The sequence below is a fragment of the Dermacentor variabilis genome, chromosome 5 (genome assembly GCF_050947875.1).
Source record: "Dermacentor variabilis isolate Ectoservices chromosome 5, ASM5094787v1, whole genome shotgun sequence".
Lineage (NCBI taxonomy): Eukaryota > Metazoa > Arthropoda > Arachnida > Ixodida > Ixodidae > Dermacentor > Dermacentor variabilis.
Genome location: NC_134572.1, coordinates 124,191,970 through 124,205,311, shown reverse-complemented (window position 1 = coordinate 124,205,311; position 13,342 = coordinate 124,191,970). Strand labels below are relative to the sequence as shown.

The 13,342-nt window shown below is 50.6% G+C and overlaps 1 long non-coding RNA gene across 1 annotated transcript in view; it reads right to left on the bottom strand.

The window, feature by feature from the left end:
- The window catches only part of LOC142583134 (uncharacterized), a 100,421-nt gene extending 89,378 nt beyond the window's left edge, over positions 1 to 11,043 (bottom strand). Inside the window, exon 1 of the long non-coding RNA XR_012828552.1 lies at positions 10,918 to 11,043. This is a non-coding gene — a long non-coding RNA (uncharacterized LOC142583134). The remainder of the gene's footprint in view (positions 1 to 10,917) is intronic.
- Positions 11,044 to 13,342: the final 2,299 nt, after the last annotated feature.

Here is a 13,342-nt window from a genome sequence, read left to right as displayed (position 1 = left end):
TAAAAGGAAAATGATACTCAGTACAGAAGGCTGCAATACCATTTCAAGACGGATATACCTTTCAGGGCATACGCGCACTGCTTCGTTAAGATTGCAGATATTTATTTTTTTATTTTATTCATTTAAGAGGTGTCCTTTACTACCACGTGTGCTGATTTCATACCTTACAATTGAACTAAAGCTACGAAACATGACAGTATTGTAACGGTGAACAGATTAAGGGAGAAAGAGATGAGGACAACAGCCTCAGCTGTCAGAACGAAGACTGCTCGGGTCTACTCGATCGTTCACCGGTAAAGATGGGCTACGTTGCATTCTAAAATGGAATCGTGAGATCGACCCAGCAAGTTTCGGGAACGTTTATTGCGGCAAAACGGGCCAAACTGATCGGAGACAATACTTCGAAATCGGCGACGTTACGCTGACACAATAGCGCTGAAGTTTCCTCAGGTAATAATCAAGTTTTCTTTTTTCCCTCGCCAGGACGAATGAAAACGAGTTTCGGACGAGTTCGACAGAATACTGGTTTGGCGTCACCCCACTTTCTTTATTCTTTTTTTTTTTTTTAAGTGCGCGCGTTTCCAGCGCAGCTCCATACTGAAACCAAGTTAATTTTCCTACTTCCGAGGAAAGATGGGAGCCCGCTTCGATCCTCTCCGAATCGCCGACGCGCACAACGGCGAGTCCAATCCGCCCGGCACAGCCGCGCACGGACATATCGCGCACTTTCCGTTCGAGGCAGTTCAGCTGGCCCCGCACACACACACACACATGACACGCCCCGACGCTCGCGTGCGGCGATAATAATAGAAATAAAAAACCGGGCGGCAGGCAGACAGACAGGCATGGAGCCAAGCAGAAGCCGCGGACGGAGGCGAGCGCGGGAGACGCACGGCCTGTTGAAACACGCTGCCTGCTCGGCTCGCGTAGTCGTCGACGGCGGGGCAGGGTCGTGCGCTGTGCGCAGCTGCCGCCGCAGCTGGGGCCGATCAACCCGAACGAGCGCGGCGAGCGACCGCGCGCCAGCGCAAGGTGGAAAACAGGCGCCGCCGCCGCCCTTCGTCCCGCGTCGACGAGAAGGGCACGACGGGCTGCGGCGAGAAATAACACGAACCCCGAGCTTGAGGCATCGCGAACGGGTGGAAGGCAGCAAGTGAGGGGGGTTGGAAGAAGGGGGGGGGGGGGCTGTTGACGTAAAAATGTTTCACTCCCGCTGTCGCTCGCAACATTCGTCGCAGGCACACGAAAGAAGCTTCCACGCAGAACAGTAACGAAAAAAAAAACTCCCTGCGTGTCAGGCATCGACACCCCAAAACTGCCCATTGGATAATAAAGGACTTCGTAATGGAAAGATGCAGACTAAATTTTACCACCTGAAGTTATTTTAACATCCACATAAATCTAAGTACACGAGTAATTGTTATGATTATTATAATTGTTTGCACTTTGCCGACGACCTCGTTATCGGCAACAGCACGTCATAACCAATGAGCCACGAGGTTTGGGGTAATCAATCAATCAATCAATCAATCAATTTCCAGGAAGTGCGCTCCGGTTTATTTCTACTCCCAATACGCGCCGAAACTCTCTCTAATTTAACGTAAAGTACGAAGGATATCACGCTTTATACGTCGCGCCTGTCCATACTTTACGCTTGAACAGCCCGGCCGGGCCACAAATCACCGCCGCCACCCACGCCTCTGGCAAACAGTCAATTTTCGCCGTTGCCCAGGTGCGACGCGCGTTCGATACCACGTAACCTGCGCGTGGCGTGTCGCAACGCATTACGTAAGTCGTCCGAGGAAAGTGTAGCCCCCCCCCCCCCCCCCGCCTCTCATCCTTTGGGATAACGAGAATAAACACTTCCGCTTTCGGGGCGTTGGTTCTGCTTCGTGGCGCGACATCGGAACGTCGCCGAGGATCGCGCGCCGACGGTACACGTTCGCTGCACCGCGCCGTCCCCAGCGTTCGATACGAGCTTGTACAGCCGCGCCTCTCGAAACGCCCTTAGGTGGGGTCGGTAAATGCCCGGGTTCTGCATACACACACGCGCACATTCCAAGCTTATCGCTGACACCAAAGTAGCGCCGCACTCTGAAAGGATCGCAGAAGGAAGATATGTATTTCAAGTACTCGCAGAGCCAATGCCTACAATCTCGAAATAGCAGGAGAACGACCTTTACACCGAGTGTAGAGACTTGGGTATGTCAGAAAAACGGCGTAAAAGTGAAGGCCAGCTGGCGGCGCCATAGACCAGTTCCCGAAACGTGTCACTGTGACGTCACTCACTGCGGTAAGCGCAGCAACATAAGTCACGTCAGGCTATCGCATCTGCCGGAATTTGGGCGCAACGAAATTCAGGAAGAGACAGTTGACCTTCTTGATATGCGAATTTCGCGGCTAGGAAGTCATATCTCGCCAAACGAAAAGCAAGAACAGGCTGCCAGTTGCTGTAGGAGTTCGCCTGTAAAACGGGAATGCCCGCAAGGAAAGCTTTACTATTTCTGTTTACTGCGCCATTCCACCGTTTCGCCTTGCATAGATAGGTCAGCGGACTATCACCTTCGAAATTAAGGATTTACCGTTGTAAGAGTTGAGGAAGACTTCGCGATGAAAAAGTTGGAGGTTTATTTACATTATTTACAGTGAGAGTCAATTAACAGTCTTAAAGTGATTACGGGCCGGCAGCAACTCGGACGCTGCGGCCCGCGGCAAGAAGCTCGAAAGAGAAGAATCAAGGAATGCTCTAGGAATGTTCTCTTGCTGCTCCCGGTCTGTGTCTTTTTAAGCCCTTCGGTGTCTCGAAGACACGTCACGTTCGGCCAATGGGTGAGCCCGCTCAGGTGACGCCGTTTTCGGCCAATCGGCGAGCCCGCTCAGGTGTCGTCATTTTCGGCCAATGGTAGGCGCCCGTGCGATGGTGTCACACCCGGCGGAGGTGGTCGCTGCTTGGTCCCCAATTACTTCTCCCTGCGGTCTTGCCTTGCTGACTTGCAATGCGCCGTCACCATAGGCGGATGGGGGCGACGCTGCCAGGGTTTCACGGTGCATTACACCCGTCTTGCCACTTGGACCCAAGTTACCTGGAACAGTGCCAGGCTCTCGCTTCACTTTCCGGAAGAGTCAAGCAGTGAATAGCTCCACCTGCGGCACACGAGGTGGGGGCCGCCAACTTGTTTGCACGTGCGGCGTCTCGAGAATGTGGTATACGCGCTTCTGCGCTTCTTAATTAGCTGTGGCGCGATTCGATGTGGTCTGGTGAACTCGAAGTAGGCTCAGGAAACAGTCCCGTATCTAACACCGTCCGTCCACTTGGCACGCAAGCTCTCTTTGAGTGGAACACCCTAAATATAAGGCGCACCAGGTTGCACGAACTGAATGCTTAGGTCCAAGTCCAACCTCCACCCGGACTTCACCGACGTGAGGCATCGCTTCTATACCGGCTGTAGTTGGGAGTGGCTTTCAATAAGGCGTACACTACTTTGATTGGAATGACCGACAGTGCTGCATGCGACGTCTGCGGCGTGGAAGAGAACATCGAACATTTATTGTTCCATTGTCATCGATTTCAGTCGGAAAGGCAAACATTATCTATCGCATTGCGACGAACGGACGATCGGCCGTTGTCTGTGCAGATGCTACTTGAAGACCGTCCCCATCGCTCGTCGGCCAACAAAGCTATGAAGGCACTTTTGTCTTTCTTGAGGGCGACTTGAGCCAATCAGAAGCGTCTCTGTTTACATCCCTGCCTTCTCTATTTCCAGGTTGCGAAGAGGAGCGCCATGAACTGAAACGTTCCAAGACAAACGGGTGCGAAACGGTTGTTTTTTCGCGTCACACGTCTTCCCATGGCGTCATTTTGTTCCCATAGTAGAGACTGATTTAAATAGCACGGGTATTACTTGACTAAAGCGGAACGGGATCACTGTTGTAGACTTAATTAGTGCTAGAATGTAAGTACCGCGCTTTCCGCGCATCCCTTGCAGTCCGTGAATAATTGGCACTCGTGTCACAATGCACATCCGGTCCTGGCGTCAAACGAAGTTCAGTACGGAAAGACTATTCCGAATATTATGATTATATAACGAAACTGCAGGATATCGAGCGCGTGAATAAGCTACCCTTTACAGCCGTGCAATGCCGTGATTTACACTGCGTTAGGCAGGGATTCAAAGGCACATAAGGCGAACAACCAACCTCGAATACGCCCGCGGTGTTTCGCCTGTCGCTTGTTCCATCGACGCACCTTCTCTTGACTGCAGGCTTCGACAGCCGGCGACTACAGCAGAACGTAATTCACCCTTCCCATACCCCCCCCCCCAACCTCGGCCTCACCTAAACTAAAGCCCCTTAAACTTCGTAAAGTAGTGACACTCTCCTCCTCCGCCTTCACTCCTCCTTGTTTCTTCTCTCTCTCATGCTCCTTCCTCGACCGTGGCGCCGGCTACACTGCTCGAGCGTAGCAACGGCGCCAACATGCACTCCTCGCCACTACGTAGACTCTTCTCGAGCAAAAATGGCGCTGATGCACGGCGTGAGGGCCCACGTGATGCTATTAGGCCAATAGCGACGCGGTGTCGGCCTCGGCCAGAGCACGCGAGGAGGAGGCGGCATTCTTCAAAGCGTGGCACTACTTTACGAAGTTTAAGGGGCTTTAACCTAAACTACACAACAGGAACTCAAAGATCCGTTCTTTCTTAACGGGTCCGACAAACGCATAGGAACGTGTCACATGTTGCAGGACATGAGAAGATCATTATCTATAGTGATAGAATCGAGCATGCTGTTGGCGACTCAAGTAGGAATTATCATTTGAAACTGACGTAGAAAGTCGAAAAAAAAAGAATAAAAAAACGCGAACCGGTGGTGAAACCTTGGTACCGTAGACGTAATCAATGAGATCACTGTACGTGAGTCGGCTGTTATCAAGTGCCGCATACTTATTGTCCAAATTCGCAGCCTTTGTCATGCGTACGCGTTCGCGCTCTATTCTATGCGCATTACGAGGGAGAGCGCACGGCAACGAGAGGCGCTGCCTCCGCGACCACGAGTGCAGCATTCTGTGGTGCAGCGGCCGAGCTGTGGCGTCCCTCATTGAGCGGCGGCGAGCACGAGTGCTTTTTTTGTTAGCGAGCCGCGACCTTGCAAGCGAGCGACTATACCGCAGTTACGCCAACACCTCCTGGATAGCACAAGGCCTGTTCACTCCGATTCTTCACGTCATGCTAGTAGACCGACTGCCATAGAATCTAATCTAATGGAGATGCTCCCGAGTAGGCAACAGTGATTTTTGACGTCAACGCTTTCGTCACGCCAGCCTTGGCAATGAAAATTCTGGGCCAGCAGCATGACGTAGTGAACAGGAATTCTGCTATCTAGGTGGTGTTGGTTATGCGGCCTCCCTGTGAGATAATGCCCCTGACTAATCGTGCCGTAGGTGCGTACCAGCACTTCAGAAAAGATGCACGGCGCCACAAACGAAAAGGCGCAGGCGGTGACGGTTTATGCTGTGCCGCGCCGCACCAACTTGCTCCCTGCACCGCGGTGGTGTTGCCTTGCATTGTAACCCGTTCAATCGAGCTCTTTCTTTTTTCATTTTTACTTTTTATCATGGTGATCTTGCTTTGATAACAAAAACCGCAAGCGCACAGCATACGTAGCCAAATATGTTGCACACAACTGCTAATCTGAGACAACCGCAAATTGAGTTCTGCACACCGACCGTAAGACGTACATGGGCAGACTGTGCAAGACGTCTGAAATGGTTTCACGAAGGTTTTCCCGATTGTTGTGAATGAGGGCGTTACCAGGGCTTTCCTCCCTGTCGTTTTTCAGCCGTAAAAGCACGGATTCGGTGTCCCCCGTAAAGGACGCAACGTAGAGGTTGCGTCTCTGAGCAACAAAAGATGGGGATGCAGGACACCGCCACGGTATATTAAACTGCACAAAATAGATGAAATAATATGTCGCCTGAAAGTCTATACTCATAAAGTGACACGAACCTTGATTTTAGGATGATTTACATAATTGAACTGTTTTAGAAGGTAAATTTAGAGCTGTCCTCCCCCCCCCCCCCCTTTCTTTTTTCTACGCCCTGTGATAAAACTTTTTCTCGTTTTTTCGCAGGCCATAAAAAGCAGGGAGAGGTTCTGGGGAGGGGGAGAGAGGCAAAGAAAAGCTCGAAATGAACCATCGTAAGGTTTCCTTTTCTTTCTTTTCTTTTTTTCCTGCTCTCACATAACGAGGGCTCGAAAAGAGCACTACGAGACAAATTCATGAAGGCGGGAAAACCGTAGTTTGCACGCGACAACAAGCAAGCGCGGTGTTCCAAGTGGTAGTAGCGCTGAGAAAATCGTCTTTTCAATAGCTCTATTTACATCTCACCATTCACAGTGGCGACGCCTGAGTGAGACCACGTCAACATCATTTGCGACAGGCTCCACGGATGAGATCAGGGAATTATTACGCACGACAGAAAGGACGCCAGTCAGCGCAGCCTCAGTTTTGCCCTGAACCCCTAACTTCCAAGTCGAATGTTACGACGTAACGACACTCAACCGAGAGTTCCACAACGGGGACATTATATTCAACCAGCTGTTAAATAATCACAGAGAAACCAAAGAAGTACCGTTAAATCAGTTAACCATTGCATTCTTTCGAAATAATTTTCATTCATGTGATGGGAGACGGTGATTCCTTTAAAAAGTTAGAGACACTAAGCAGACGAAGGTAATTTGAGCTGTATTAGTAAGCCACCCTTATCGTGATACGAGGCTTGCCAAGCGAAAGAAAGAGCTGTGGAGACGACGCCTTGCAGTTTCCGCCCCAGCTTGCTTTGACGGCAGGCGCTCCGGCCTACTTAATTATTTGTCGGTAAAAATTGCCTACGGTGCGTTATAGATGAGTCAATGACCGAACTTAGCAAGTCTTGGTAACAGTTGCCTAGCCGCAGCGGCCGAAATCGGAAAGTTCACATTAATGACCATGACGTCACACCAACGGACAGGCGTTGCCGTTTCGGCGCGAAATTCAAAATGAAACGCGAAATATACTTTAGATGTGCAGTTTATCTTGTAATAATCAACCTGCTACCACGATTACAATGAAGCAGTTTTGAAAGTATACTCCATCGGTATGAACTGATTTGCTGCTTCTCTACATGGACTTTTAAGGCTAAATTTTCCTGCGTTGGATTTTGCGCCAAAACTTGGGAGGTGGCCCATCAGTGTGACGTAACGGATTTCAAGGCATTTCCTCGCACCTTGGCGTCTTCGGGAGCACGAAAGCTTGTGGGAAGTTGCTAGGCCGAGTATTTCGTCACTTTAAATGCCACTGTAGTCCGAGAAACCTGAGCACAGTAGACGCTGTGAAAAATTAATGACATCACGGCGGGATGGCGCAGGAACTGCTGTGCAGTGTCGCCAGATGTTGAGCTTTTATTGTGTTTTTTTAACTATCGTTATTCGTGTTGACATAGGCACATTTATGTTCATTTACCTATTACTTTCACCCCACTGCGCGTTATGTAATGTTTCCTTCGTCCTGGTCTATCCTCTCTTCCAGCGCATTTTCCTCCACCCGCGGCTGATTGCCGTAGGCAGGAATTTTCCATACTATCCTCTATTTTATTCGAAATAAACGGCCATTTGCTACGATTGTGGCTTACGTCGACTCGTAAAATTAAATTACGGGGTTTTACGTGACAAAACCACGATCCGATTATGAGGCAGGCCACAGTGGGGCACTCCGGAAGTTTCGACCATCTGGGGTTCTTTAACGTGCACCTAAATCTAAGTACACGGGTGTTTTCGCATTCCGCGCCCACCGAAATGCGGCCACCGTGGCTGGGATGCACACCGACTCCTCTCAGTGCGAAAGTGCCCGCTTAGTTATCGCAAAAGAATAACTTTCCAACGCAGCTGAATATCCCTCCTTCGCACTGAGTGAGCGAAGAGTTCAAACTCCACAACATACGGCAATATAAGCCGCACGTCCACGTTTCCACTGATCGCATACACTTCGGTCTCGGCGACTCTACGTGCCACCTTCATCTATAAACCGCGCGTCAGGCGCTTTCGCAGAAGCAGGCCCCATAGACAGGCCCGTTCGTAGAGCATCACCCACGGTGACGGCGCCCGTCTCGGCGCAACCATTATCGCGTTTACGATCGGCACCGCCAGCGACTGCACTAAGGTTGTCGCTTTTACTTGGCTCCCGGCCCTATCGCAGGGACGACAGGTCAGCAGCTCTGAAGCACGCCCAGGCTTCTTCCATCGTTTTACAAGGTTGCAAAGCGCGCAGTCAACCTTCCGGCGAAAAAAAAAAAGAAGAAAACCGCGAGACTTCGCGCCTCCCTGCTCGCGCGCGTTTCAGGAGTTCCTTCTTTAGCGACGGATATGAGACACGGAGTCGTTCGTCACGGGTACGCGCAGGTTAAAGAAATTGTACGCGAGACTGTGGCCCTCGAATGTTGCTTTTTCGCCACTCGCGCCAGTTGGGTTACACAACCAACACTACAATAACCCCACAGCACGGTGTGTGCTACTGGAAAGACATTAACAGCGCTTTAGATGTGCTCAAATTCAGAGGCAAGCGCGTCTGCGCTAACTGAACGGCTATTCTGTGCTTCTTCGCTCGCTGGCACACAGAACACGTGCGCAACTAGTGTGTTAAGGGACCGTACTTTTAGCCATACGGTATGGATAGAGCGATATGCCGTTCCATGCACTACGACGGGATGGAACATCGCATTGATGTAATGCCGCGTATGAGGTTCTCGTGCTACTTTCCTCCTGCTCACGTTATAACCTAAGCCCGTTTCATGTTAACTCTCGTGGGTTTGTCCTGTTTAGGAAATATGCATAGAGGTTCAGTGCTAATGTAGGAAATTAACCTCTTTTCAAAATTATAGCAACCCCCCCGCAAAACCCCATTCAAAGCAAGGCACGATACATTCAACAAAATATAAAAAAGTACAAAAATAAGTGGAGAACGCGTATGTGCCGAAGTTGAAATTACACGGCAAATATATTTACAGCAATGACTGAACGCTAACACTGACTCTGCCAGAGCTGTTCGCGCTGGTTTAAGATGGACAGGGCTGACCTTACTGTCATGACAGACTTTAGTCGCACTTCCTCGTGCAAGACAACTACGGTTTAAACGTGCATACAACACCGACGACTACCAAAATAAGTATAACGAAAGTGCTACGTCATCTAGCTCACGTCTAAAACACCGCAGTAAGAGTACTACTGCCTTCAAAAGCCACACATCAATGACGCGGGTGCGATTTACGTAAACGGACAACACAGTCGTGAAAATTCTCTCGCGCTTAACCGCCAGACCTACCCACCATGTGTCGCCGTATGTGCAGTGTTGAATAATGACAGTGCAACACGCAAGGTACCTCAGAAGAAAAGAAAGTGTTACACAAACACACCCAGAATTTATTGGAAACCATTAGGTCGCTTACACGAACAGAATTTATCATGCTGCATTCGCGACATTGAGAATCAAACACTGCAAGCCACGGAAGACAATGAAAACAAGATCAATGTGGCACCAAGCTTCGCGCGCGTCAGGCAATGCTCCCTACCTCGTTCATTAATCGATTACGATTTCCATAATGCTCCATGTATTCGCGAGCAGCACGTGACATACTAGCCACGTGCCACGCATAAATATTACAATTCGTGATAACGCACGTTCTCTCATGCTTTTCTTGAAAAAGGCCCGAGCACGACATTAATAAACAAGGCATCGCGGGCATCACACTAACACAATAAAGATGCACATCATGCACATGCAGCTTAATAATAAACGCAGGCACACTACGGCTGTACAACAAAACAGTGGGATACCAGAATAAAATAACGTTCACAGCATCAAACTCAACGATATAAAAGGAACAACATAATATAACAACAACGTGACTGAATGTCGTGCTCGCTCGGCACACAGCAACCGCACCGCCGGCAAACAACGCCCTTTCCGTGCGAACGCACGCTTGCGATGGCTCGCGCTTATGCAGCGCGCACACGAGCGGCTGCCCGGACGAGTTGTTACGAAAACAGAAAAGGCGCTGCGTGCACAGGTCGGTGCGAGTGCTCGGTGCAGAGTCAGGGCGGGATTCGTGCCCCGTGCGCTATCCAGTCTCTAGGTGTGTGTGTGCACCCTGGAGACAGACCAGGTGAGAAGCAACTCCCGCAAAACAAAAGCCGCGCCGGCGCGGCCATTTGTGAAGCCAGCCCTCCTCCACAGTCTCTCCTCCTCCCTTCCATCCTCCTCCCTCGCCCGGAGAGCCGACAGCGCGCATGCGCGGCGGCGGAGCAGATTCGTCGGCGCGCCTTCAGGGAAGTCGTCGGCGGGGGGACGCCGGAGAGGCCTAATCCGACGTCGCGGCCAGGCTTATCCACGTCACGGCGGCGGCTGGGCCGCGGCTCTTTTCGGCACAAACTTCGCTCGGCAGATATAACGAAACTGCTTAGCGCGCAGCGCTGGTGGGAGGGGGGTTGGTCAAGAGATGGGAGCGAAAAAAATAAAAATAAAAGCCACACGAGAACCGGCGCTTCCGCTCGTCGGCTTTCGGGGAGGGTGGAGGACGGGGGGAGGGGAGAGACACGGGAGATAGTGCTCGCAGAGAAAAATCAAGGTGAGGCGACAAACACAATTATGCGCAGAGAGAGGCAAGAGAAGAAGCGAGCCAAACGACAGCGGGTACACACGCACAGGCACGATCGGCAAAGCAGAAGAGGGGTTTTCAGAGAAACAAAGTCACCGGAAGGGAAAATACGCAGCCAAGTAGCCGGCGTACTGAAGAGAGATCGGCATACGTGAGTGAGACAGAAATCAAGAAAGCGTCAACCGAAAGGGAAACAACGAACCAAGACGTGGTCATGGAAACTCGGGACATACCTTGGTTACGGTCAAGAAGGGCTATGTGGGAATGGCAGGACCAGGGAAACTAACAGGGAGAGCAGGGGTATCAAACAAGAAAGGACAGGAGGTGATGGTGAGCGTCGACCTGCACGCTAAGCGTCGGAGTGCATCAGTCGGCATCCGCCGCTCGGCCGGCGGACTGGAGAGAGAAAATAGTGCGCGCCGTGCGCCACTGCAAAAGGCGTCAGTTGATCAGAACAAGAAAGTAAGAGAAGTAAACAAGATATGTAAATAATTTACAAGATGAATGGTTGCTTAATTTTGTTGATTAAAGCATAAATATTGCCTCTGCGCCGCAAAGCAGCATTGTATCCTTGCGCCGCGTCCGGGTGCGTGCGGAAGACCCAATCGCGCCCTCGTGGCCGTTTTGTGAAGCTTCTCCTTCAGGAAATTATGCTGCGGCGCGCGCTCGCCGCTTGTTTCGTTTTTGAAGCAGCCGGTGCTGCTCCTCGCCGCGCGCCTGGCCGCGTGGGCGGTGGTGCCGCGCGCTCCGCGTGCAATTTAACGTCGTGCAGGTGTGCGCGTGGAATACATTAAAAAGGTGGGAATGAACCCGAAACACCGAGTATTTGCATTTGACAGGCTCCAAAAGTGCCGGGAGCAGCACCAAAAAGGGTCAAAGTTGTTCTGGCATTGTTCAACTAAAGTGTTTGAACGCTTCGAACCATCGTTTGAGTTTAATTTACAAGTGTTTCTCTATTTACTGAGCAAAGGGCGATATGATATGGCGGCAAAGCGCATGTTTCTGTGCTTGCCGGTTGACAGGGGAGGAAACTTTTCACAAATGCTCATTATTCCTTCAATGGGAAAAAAATTAAGAAGGAAAACAACAGGAAGTTTGCACCTTCTGCGCGTGAAATTTCTCCATTTTGCCATGTCTGCGCATCTCAATAGTGCAATCGCTCAGTAATGTGGACGTAAATATTGTTGCACCTGCAAAAAAATTTTTAAAGAAAAGGGGGGGGGGGAACGGAAGAGAGAAGTCCTGCCCGTGTATTCGAGTGGCGCGCGATTATGAACTACCCACTCATGACTTATTCTTGCGTCGCAAAGGGTTGACTCATTCATTCGACGGTGGTTTACGTCACAAACCAAAACCTGGGCTAACTGAGCGGAGGGCTGGTTGAATTTCGTCCCCCTGTGTACACTTATCGAGCGAGTGATTTATTCTAACGGCATTGGAAATGTTGGCATCTGTTGCGTAGCCGTCTAAAGCTCGCTGCACGAGCGTGTACGTTTCCCTCCCTTCTCCGACCTCCCTCACCAATTCGTAAATCTGAAGCGGAGTCCGCGGCAACCACACTCTCGGCTTCTCGCTCTAAACAATTGTAAAGGCATAACAGAATGGTCCGAACGAGTGATCATACATGGCGTGCCTCACATACGGCGACACATGGTGGGTAGTTCTGGCGGTTAAGGGCAAGAGAATTTTCACGACTATGTTGTCCGTTTACGTAAATCGCAGCCGCGTCATTGATGTGTTGCTTTTGAGGGCAGTAGTATCCATAGTGCGGTGTTTTAGACGTGAGCTAGATGACGTAGCACTTTCGCTTCACGTACTGCGGTGATTGGCCGACGAACACATTGCGAGGGCCATTTGAGCGATCATACGTCGCCCTCTCTCCCTCGTGCGCGACGCAGCTCGGCACGGCGGGAAACCCATTGTCCTTCGCGTAGCTTCGATTTTGCATTAGGTTTCCATTAGACGCTGCGGATCAAACATTCAGGAGGCCCGAGTGGTTCCGGCCAGCTTTGTAAACAAGCCCCCTTGGGAAGGCATTATTCATGCAGCCAGCCCGTTGGCGGACACCGCGTGCGGCAGTGCGCAAACACGAGCCGAGATGCGCGAAGCGCTCTCAAAAAAACGCCGCACTTGCGGAAGCAGCCCGCTCATTCCGATCGTTCACGGTGATTGAAATTCCGCGCGTAATTACAGCTTGCGCGACTTACATTTAAGCTGTGAGAAGTAAGTAAGCGGTTAAGGTTAAGGTTAAGGTTAACTTCGTGGGCTCCGCGCGGACACGTTGGCAGCACCTTGCCTATGGCTACTATACTGTTGCGCGTATATGAGGCGTCATGAAGAAAAAAAAAATAGCAACAGCAAAGAAGTATACGCGCTATCGCGCACGCGCGTGACAGAGGTAGTAATAGTTTGGAGAGGAATTGCGTCGCATTTTTTTTTCCCGCTTCACACTGTAAACACGCCGGCTGAAATCAAACGGCATAGCCAACGTTCACGTGTTCGACTGATGCAATGTATTGAAGAAATTCCGGGTTACAGAGCTGTGCATGCTTTTAAATAAACTGCATTTTATTTTCTTTATTATTATTATTATTTACTTTCTTTTTGGTGGTACCGTGGTCTCCATATACTTTTGCTCGCGAGTGTACGCGGGAAAAG